The sequence below is a fragment of the Tachyglossus aculeatus genome, chromosome 8 (assembly GCF_015852505.1).
Source record: "Tachyglossus aculeatus isolate mTacAcu1 chromosome 8, mTacAcu1.pri, whole genome shotgun sequence".
Taxonomy (NCBI): Eukaryota; Metazoa; Chordata; class Mammalia; order Monotremata; family Tachyglossidae; genus Tachyglossus; species Tachyglossus aculeatus.
The window spans coordinates 8,323,009-8,333,416 of NC_052073.1; the positions used below are offsets into that span (position 1 = coordinate 8,323,009).

Sequence of the window (10,408 nt, forward strand, 5' to 3'; positions counted from 1 at the left end):
ACGATAAGCTCGTCGTAGGCGGGGAATGTGTCTTTTTATTACTATGTTGTACTTTCCCAAGTGCTTACTAATAATAATGATAATGATAATTATGGTATTTGATAAGCACTTACTATGTGCCAGGCACTGTTTTAAGAGCTGGGGTAGATACAAGATAATTGGTTGGACACAGTCCCTGTCCCATATAGGGCTCACAGACATAATCCCCATTTTACAGACAAGGGAACTGAGACACAGAAAAGTGAAATGACTTGTCCAAGATCACACAGCAGACAAGTGGCAGAGCCGGGATAAGAACCCATGACCTTTTGACTCCCAGGCCTGTGCTCTATCCACTAGGCCATGCTGCTTCTCTAGTCCAGTGCTCTGCACACAGTAAGTGCTCAATTAATACGATTGAATGAATAAATGAATGAATTCTAATCCTGGCTCCGTCCCCTGTCTGCTGTGTGACCTTGGCCAAGTCACTTCACTTCTCTGTGCCTCATCCATAAAGTGGGGATTATCGCCCTATCTCCTTCCTACCATTCCTTTCCAAACTCCTTGAACAAGTCATCTACACCCCCTGCCTCGAATTCCTCAATGCCAACTCTCTCCTCGACCCCCTCCAATCTGGCTTCTGTCCCCTACATTCCACCAAAACTGCCCTCTCAAAGGTCACCAATGATCTCCTGCTTGCCAAATCCAACAACTCCTACTCTATCCTAATCCTCCTCGACCTCTCAGCTGCCTTCGACACTGTGGACCACCCCCTTTTCCTCAACACGCTATCCAACCTTGGCTTCACAGGCTCCATCCTCTCCTGGTTCTCCTCGTATCTCTCCGACCATTCATTCTCAGTCTCCTTTGCGGGCTCCTCCGCTCCCTCCCATCCACCTACTGTAGGGGTTCCTCAAGGGTCAGTTCTTGGTCCCCTTCTGTTCTCTATCTACACTCACTCCCTTGGTGAACTCATTCACTCCCACTGCTTCAACTTTCATCTCTATGCTGATGACACCCAATCTACATCTCTGCCCCTGCTCTCTCTCCCTCCCTTCAGGCTCGTGTCTCCTCCTGCCTTCAGGACATCTCCATCTGGATGTCTGCCCGTCATCAAAAACTCAATATGTCCAAGACTGAGCTCCTTATCTTCCCTCCCAAACCCTGCCCTCTCCCTGACTTTCCCAACACTGTAGACAGCACTACCATCCTTCCCATCTCACAAGCCCGCAACCTTGGTTTCATCCTCGACTCTGCTCTCTCGTTCACCCCTCACAACCAGTCCGTCTCCAAAACCTGCCAGTCTCACCTCTGCAACATCGCCAAGATCCACCCTTTCCTCTCCATCCAAACTGCTACCTGGCTCATTCAATCTCTCATCCTATCCCGACTGGATTACTGCATCAGCCTCCTCTCTGATCTCCCATCCTCCTGTCTCTCCCCACTTCAGTCTATACTTCATGCTGCTGCCTGGATCATCTTTGTGCAGAAACGCTTTAGGCATATTACTCCCCTCCTCAAAAATCTCCAGTGGCTACCAGTCAACCTACGCTTCAGGCAAAAACTCCTTACTGTGGGCTTCAAGGCTCTACATCACCTCGTCCCCTCTTTTCTCACCTCCCTTCTTTCCTCTCCAGCCCAGCATGCACCCTCTGCTCCTCAGCCGCTAACCTCCTCACTGGGCCTCATTCTCACCTGTCCCACCTTTGACCTCCGGCCCATGTCCTCCCCCTGGCCTGGAATGCCCTCCCTCCACACATCCACCAAGCTAGCTCTCTTCCTCCCTTCAAAGCCCTACTGAGAGCTCACCTCCTCCAGGAGGCCTTCCCAGACTGAGCCCCCTCCTTCCTCTCCCACTCTCCATCCCCCCTGCCCTACCTCCTTCCCCTCCCCATCTCATCTGTATATATGTTTGTACAGATTTATTACTCTATTTATTTTACTTGTACATATTTACCATTCTATTTATTTTATTTTGTTAATGATGTGCATCTAGCTTTACTTCTATTTATTCTGATGACTTGACACCTGTTCACATGTTTTGTTTTGTTGTCTGTCTCCCCCTTCTAGACTCTGAGCCTGTTGTTGGGTAGGGACCGTCTCTATATGTTGCCAACTTGTACTTCCCAAGTGCTTAGTACAATGCTCTGTACACAGTAAGCACTCAAAAAATATGATTGAATGAATGAATGAATGATTAAGACTGTTAGCCCCATGTGGGACATGGATGGGGTCTTATCTACCCAGCTCTTATCTACCCAAGCGCTTAGTACAGTCCCTGGCACGTAGCGCATGGTTAATAAATACCATATAAAAATATGATAATTCAGGCATGTGTGTGTTGAACTCAGCAGTCCACTTTTCTGGGTCATTTTGTCTCAAGCACAATGGTGTAAGGAAAATCATGAATGTTGTCACTTCTTTTTGCATTTCTCAGATGGGAAGGAACAGACTTCAGTTGAAGGCGTCGATCAAAAAGACTGTGAAATCTGGCAATCTACAGTGTCTCACACATGGCTGAGTGCTTATAAATGAATCCTAAATAGAGGCTGGTAAATACATCCTTGCATTTTAAAATGTCTATTTACCTTTACTCGGCACTTGCTTGGCTTGTTTGGCAACAACTGAAAGAATACCTCAATTAGCAATCCGACTAAATCAACTGCTGGAACTTAAGGAGGCCTGTCTTTTTACTAGCCTTTAAAATGTTTGATGTGCGTTATTTTTGCTGAACGGGATGTATATTCAATGATAAAATTCTAGGTTTGAAAAGATGTAAAAATTAGCAGTGTTGTAATCCAGCTATGAGATTAACCTGTTTCCATAGGTGGAGGGACCCCAAAGAAAATTGGCTAGGCCTAAAAGAAATCAGGCAGCCAGAGATTGGTTTGAAAAGCAGCATGACCTAGTGGAAAGACTCTGTCATCTGCCTGCCGTGTGACATGGGGAAAGTTACTTGCCTTCTCTATAAATTAAATTTCTTGCTCACTGCTTCCCTGAAGAACGACTCAGTGAAACACCAAGAGCCCTGATGCTTAAGTGATTGTAGGTTTGAAACATGAAAAAGAGTGAAATGGAAGCAATAATGGGAAAATTTTGTACTGATGCCAAGTGGCCAAAATTGGGATTAATTGAGAGAGGAAAGGCATGTTGAATTATACCCTAGTCTGCTAGTTTGGAGGCCCCTTTAGGACAGGCAACAATCAAGTTCACTAATTTTATTGTCTTTTCCAAGTGCTTAGCTCAGTGCTCACCTCTCAGGGTCATACCTGGAGAGTTTCCAGTACTCTACCAGACTTGGCTATATGAGGGAGAGTCAAGCAGATGCCTACCCATTCCATTCCTAGCTTGGGCAGTGGCCAGTGAGTGGAAGGCAATCTGCTACAAGTCAAAACTCACCTGCGTTGGGCAGCAGCGGCCCGGGAGAGGGTCGAGGGTGGAGACTCAGGTTTACTGCACAGAAGGAGGCAATGGTAAACCATTTCCAGATTTTTACCAAGAAAACTATGGATCCACTACCAGAATGATTGCAGATGGAAGTGGGGCGTTCTGGGAGAGCTGTGTCCATGGCATCATTATGGGTCGGACACTACTCGACAGCATAAAACGAAAGTTCAATGCTCTGTATCACAGTAGTGATTAATCAGTGTGACTGATTGATACAAGGTAATCAGATCAGACAGGACCTCTGTTTTACATGAGGCTCACAATCTAAGAAATAGGGAGAACAGGTTGCTCATTCCTGTTTTACAGATAAAAAATCTGAGGCCCTGAGAAGTTAACTGATTTGCCCAAAGTCAACCAGCAGGCCAGTGGCAGAGCTGGAACTAGAATTCAAATTTTCTGACTATCAGTCCTTGCTCTTTCCACTAAACTACACTGATTCATTATCCTTTAATTCCTTACTCCAAGACAGAATTTTGTCCCCTAATGTCCATCTTGGAACTCCCTCCCTTCCCACATCAGACAGACCAGATGTGATGGGAAACAGCTGCGTGGCACAGTGGAAAGAGCATGGGCTTTGGAGTCAGAGGTCAGGGGTTCAAGTCAGCTGTGTGACTTGGAGCAAGTCACTTAACTTCTCTGTGCCTCAGTTCCCTCATCTGTAAAATGGGGATTAAGACTGTGAGCCCCACGTTGGACAACTTGATCACCTTGTAACCTCCCCAGCACTTAGAACAGTGCTTTGCACATAGAAAGCGCTTAATACATGCCATCAAAAAAAAAAAAAACAGCGTTGTCTAGTGGATAGAGCACAGGCCTGGGAATCAGAGGACCAGGGTTTTAATCCCTGCTCTGCCACTTGTTTGCTGTGTGAATTTGGTTATATCACTTCACTTCTCTGTGCCTCAGGAACTCATCTGAAAAATGGGCATTAAGACTGTGAACTGTATGTGGGACAGGGACTATGTCAAACCTAATTAACTTGTCTCCACCCCAGCACTTAGTACAGTACCTGGCACATAGTAAGTGCTTAATAAAAAAAAAACCCAACACAGAGCTCTCCCCTCATTCAAAGCACTTCTAAAATCCCACCTCCAACAAGTTTTCCCTAATTATTCTAAACTCATTATGGGAAGGGGAACGTGTCTGCTAATTCTGTTATACTGTACCTTTCCAATTGCTTAGTATAGTGCTCTGCACATAGTAAGCACTCAGTAAATACCATTGATTGATTAATCTCCCAGCACCCTCTAGCCAACTCTAGCATTTACAAATATCTTTACACCTTGCTCCTACGGGCCTGGGAGTCAGAAAGTCATGGGTTCTAATCCCGTCTCCACCACTTGTCTGCTCTGTGACCTTGGGTAAGTCACTTCACTTCTCTGTGCTTCAGTTAACTCATCTATAAAATGGGGATGGAGACTGTGAGCCCCACGCGGAACAGGGACTGCATCCAACCCAATTTGCTTGTATCTATCCCATTGCTCAGTACAGTGCCTGGCACATAGTAAGTGCTTAACAAATAGCACAAGTATTTTATTATTATCATAGTTATAAATGGTTTTCTATGCATTCGATTCTTTATTTGGACACCTCTAGTTGAAGCAACTTTATGTTTGTCTCCTGTGTCAGGGAACATGTCACTTCTTTATTCTGTATTTCTCATACACCTAGTTCAGCCTACTGAACCAAGTACATAGTCAATAAATACTACTACTACTCAGAGCATGGGCTTTGGAGTCAGAGGTCATGGGTTTGAATTCCAGCTCTGCCACATGTCTCCTGTGTGACCTTGGGCAAGTCACTGAACTTCTCTGAGCCTCAGTTACCTCATCTGTAAAATGGGGATTAATACTGCGAGCCCCACGTGGGACAACCTGATCACCTTGTAATCCCCCCCCAGCACTTAGAACAGTGCTTTGCACATAGTAAGCACTTAGCAAATACCATTATTATTATTATTATTACTAAATCCAGTTCCCCATGAGGCTAAACATTCAGTTTTGAGGAGATGTAAGGGTGGGAGGAGGAGGCATCTCTGGAAAAGGAAATCGAAAGTAAGAAAGGAGGAAAGGAGGAGAGAGAAACCCTGCCGACCAGAGTTGTAAGATGGTGGATAGAGCAGAGGCTGAATAAATAAACGGATGGAGCAGGGGAAAATGGTCAGCAGCTGATAAATGAACAGCAACAATGAAAACTAAACAAGGTCTACTTGGAGAATGGTTGCTAAGCTACAGCAGCTGAACCCCAGCATACAGAGGCTGAACTTGGAGATGGTGTTCATCTTTTTTATAGTAGACATTTCCATAATCAAAAGAGAAAATAAAGGTTAAGGGACAAAGCCCAGTGGGATATTATCCTAGAGAGAATAACCCTGGATAATTCTGAAATGAATTAAAGTTCTATGAGGTGGTTTTTAATAGCTACCTCTGGAACTTATTGGAAATTCAGTTTCTCTGGATCCGACCTCTGTCACGTGCCTGCTGTGTGATCTTGGCCAAACACTGTTCTAAGTGCTGGCGGGGGGGATACATGTGGGGCTCACAATCTTAATCCCCATTTTACAAGTGAGGGAACTGAGGCACAGAGAAGTGAAGTGACTTGCCCAAAGTCATACAGCTGACAAGTGGCAGAGCCGGGATTAGAACCCATGACCTCTGACTTCCAAGCCCGGGCTCTTTCCACTGAACCACACTGCTTTCCCTATGAAAGAGTTGGTAGACATGTCTGCCCACAATGAGCTTACAGTCTAGAGGAGGAGACAGATATTAATGTAAATAAATAAATTACAAATAGGTACGTAAGTACCGTGGGCTGAGGGAGGGGTGAATAAAAGGAGCAAATTCAAGTGCAAGGGCGATGCAGATTATCCCCATTTGCCAGGAGAATGGCCTCATGCTAGGCCCTACCCATAATGTTTGTCTCTAAAGAGAGGCTAACAGGGACACTAAACCCTAGAAAGCTACAGAGGAAACATTCTTTTCCTCCTTCCTTTTACCACATTAGTTTGCTTCTTGGATCTCTGGGCCTAGAACTTGGTATATTAGAAGTCTACCTCTATTCCCACTGGGAATAACTGAACTTGGTGCACACATCACCTGAGATAAAAGTCTTGCAAGTGTTCAATTAATTGAGAAATAATCACCGATATTAATGACTATATTTCTTACTTCTCAGCCAAGCCTGGGGGATGTGTATTGATGAAGGATTCTGCTGGCTCCAGTGGAGTCTTAAATCCCTTCCCGATAAAAGAATATGACAAAAGAAGCTCATGAAAATAGGAAATCTGCTCTTAGCAAGACACCGGTATTGATTTTCTCTTCTTGGTGTTGAAAAATGAATTTCTATTTCAAAATCCTTTATATAACATGTCTGTGAGATTCAAAGGGGACTCTTTATTCCTCTTGAAACAGGGGTGAATTTTGGAGGGTATAAAATTGCCAGCTGCCAACAGAGTTTACTTTTTCTCTGTGTCCCACATGCAAGAGATCCAGCACCGAAGTCTAAGAAAAATAAAAACAGCGCTATTAACAAACCTTTGCATTCAGTGGGAATTTGTCTACCAGAAATCCCAAGATGCTTGAGAATGTTTAGGGGCGTAGAATTAACTCGTTGTACAACAAGCCAGGAAAATAGAAAGTGGCAGGGACACTGGTATCTGGTAGTCATGTGAACCGGGTTTTAATCCCAACTCTGCCGTTCACCAGCTGGATATAACCTTGGGCATGCCATAACTCTTCTCTGGTATCTGGTATCTACTCCAGAGCTTAGTGCAGTGCTCAGTACATAGTGAGCACTTTACAAGTTCAATAATTATTAATAAGGCAAAGTGTGGAGTTTCATGAGAAAGGGAAATGTCTGAAAGTGAGTCTAGTAATTAACAGGAGGAGGAATAATGTCCCTGATGGAGCAGACAAAAGAATTTAATTTCAGAGGCAAGAATCCTCCTAGCAGAATAAACAGTATGTCCTTTCCAGTCCTGGAGTCTAAACTCCACAAGCATTCTAGAGGTGAGCACTCCTTTCTCAAAGAAATAGTACTTTTTAAAAATGATATTTGTTAAGCATTTATTACATGGCAGGGACTGTACTGAGTGCTGAGATAGATGCAAGCTAATCAGAATGGACACAGTCCATATAATAATAATAATAATAATGGTATTTGTTAAGCACTTACTATGTGCAAAGCACTGTTGTCCCACGTGGGGCTCACAGTCTTAATCCCCATTTTACAGATGAGGGAACTGAGGCACAGAGAAGTTAAGTGAGTTGCCCAAAGTCACACAGCTGACAAGTGGTGGAGCCGGGATTTGAACCCATGACCTCTGACTCCCAAGCCCGTGCTCTTTCCACTGAGCCACACTGCATATCCCACCTGGGACTCACTATCTTAATCCGCAGTTTACAGACAAGGTAACTGAAGAGCAGAGGAATGACGTGACTCGTCCAAGATCACACAGCAAATAAGTGGAGAAGCTAGGATTAGAACCCAGGTCCTCTGACTCCTGGGCCTGTGTTCTTTCCACTAGGCCACCATTTAAGAAATACACTTTTCAATGGGCAAGACTCTGACAGCATCAGCACTCTGTTTTCCCTTAAAGATAGGCTCTCTCCTTCCTCCAGCCCAGTGTCTTGGAGGCCTGCAGTTCTGCAGAGTTTATAGGTGGATAAACTTTCTCCAGAAGAGAGGTGCACTGATCGCACAAGGCCACCACTACCTGGCAGGCGCATTGCAATCCTTGGCACTAGCCAGAAGACTTAAAACAAAATAAACATTTACGTGTCTGTCAAAAGCAACCTCTTTAGTTTGCTTCAGCCAGTTTAGTAGCGGTGGTTCAACACGCCTCCTTTGCTCCTCATCGGTTCCTCATCCTGGACAGCATTGGTGGAGTGGAAGAAGAATTCAGAAGGGAGAATTGACGTTATCTCTTCCTGTTTTGGTACATGTAGCCCTTTACGGAAGAGGCCAGATGATAGAATTACTCTAGACTGTAAGTTCCTTCCAGACAATAAGATCCTTGTGGACATAAGATCCGCTGAGATCATTTTGCTTCTCTTTGGGGTTTGCAATATATTAAATCCAGAACTGATAAAATGTGTACTCCCCCGCAACACACCCAACAGGGCCTTCAGAATCTCTTGGGAAACTTCAGCTCCCCTCTAAGACAATCAATCAATCAATCAATCAATGGTATTTATTGAATGCTTACTGTGTGAAGAACGCTGTACTAAGCACTTGGGAGAGTACATACAACAGACTTGGGTGATATGATTCCTGCCTTCAAGGAACTTACAGTCAAGTGAGTAAGTCCTAGTTGCCTTACCCTTTACCCTAAAGCAGACAATCGCACCTTCGTCCTGACCAAATTTCCAGGCGAAAATCTTCTGAAAACGTGGTGAACTGAAGGTGAACTGCCCTTTCTCCTCTCCACTCTCCTTCCCCTTCCCCACTTGAGCCATGTACCCCATAAAATGTGTATTATTAAATGCTGCTTAAGTTACCTTTTAGAGGAGTTGGTGCTGTAAAACTAATGACAATGTTTCCATTTCTAAGAAGGGAGAGGTACCTTCCGAAATTCCCTAGCTAGTTTTTAAACTGACTCATTTTATCAGTTCTGGATTTAATATATTGCAAACCCCAAAGAGAAGCAAAATGATCTCAGGGAATACTGACCTCATCCTGCCACTCATTGTTTGAGTCAGATAATCTGGGTCTTATTATATTTCTAATGTTTCCAAATTTCCTTTTGGAGAAATTGGTGGAAGAAGTTAAGGCAGAGCAGTTTGCTCCCTGCAGTTCAGCAAGCAATCAGTCAATGGTATTTACTGAGTGCTTACTGTGTGCAGAGCACTGTACTAAGCACTTGGGAAAATACAATACAATCAAGTTGGTAGACGTGATCCCTGCCCACAGGGACCTTGAAAAACAGAGGGAAAGACAGACTTTGAGAAAAAATTAGAAATTAGAAATGCACATACCTACTGTGGGATGAAAATCCAAGTGCTTAATGGGTATAAACACAAGTATGAAGGTCATACAGAAGGCCGAACAAAAACTCCTCACTATTGGCTTCAAAGCTGTCTATCACCTTTCCCCTTCTTACCTGACCTCCCTTCTCCTTCTCCATCCCAGCCCACACACTCTGCTCCTCTGGTGCTATCATTCTCACTATGCCTCATTCTCACATGTCCCGCCGTTGACACCGGCCCACATCCTACCTCTATCCTGGAACGCCCTCCCTCCTCAAATTTGCCAGACAATTACACCTCCCCCTTTCAAAGCCCTACTGAAGGCTCACCTCCTCCAAGAGGCCTTCCCAGACAAGCCCCCCCCTTATCCTCAGTTCTCCCTCCCCTCCGCATCGCCGGCTCACTCCCTTCACTCTAATCTGCTCTCCCCACCCCACAGCCCTTGTGTATATATGTACTTATCTGTAATTCTATTTATTTATATTGATGCCTGCTTACTTCTTTTGATGTCTGTCTCCTGCCTTCTAGACTGTAAGCCCAATATGGGCAGGGATTGTCTCTCTTTATTGCTGAATTGTACTTTCCAAGCACTTAGTACAGGGCTCTGCACACAGTAAGTGCTCAATAAATATGACTGAATGAGAGAAAAGAGTGTTTAGTTGGGGAAGTGAGGATTCAGTCAGGGAAAACCTCTTGGAGGAGATATGATTTTAATAATAATAATAATAATAATAATAATAATAATAATGATGATGGCATTTGTTAAGCACTTACTATGTGCAAAGCACTGTTTTAAGCGCTAGGGTGGTTACAAGGTGATCAGGTTGTCCCACAGGGGGCTCACAGTTTTAATCCCCATTTTACAGATGAGGTAACTGAGGCCCAGAGAAGTTAAGTGGCTTGCCCAAAGTCACACAGCTAACACTTGACGGAGCTGGGATTTGAACCCGTGACCTCTGACTCCAAAGCCCGTGCTCTTTCCACTGAGCCACGCTGCTTCTCATAATCTTCTTTTA

The 10,408-nt window shown here is 44.4% G+C and overlaps 1 non-coding gene across 1 annotated transcript; it reads left to right on the forward strand.

Moving 5' to 3' along the window:
* Positions 1 to 3,230: 3,230 nt before the first annotated feature.
* LOC119931939 lies at positions 3,231 to 3,368 on the forward strand. Its single transcript, XR_005452235.1, has one exon. It is a non-coding gene; the product is annotated as a small nucleolar RNA SNORA7 (small nucleolar RNA).
* The last annotated feature ends 7,040 nt before the right edge of the window (positions 3,369 to 10,408 follow it).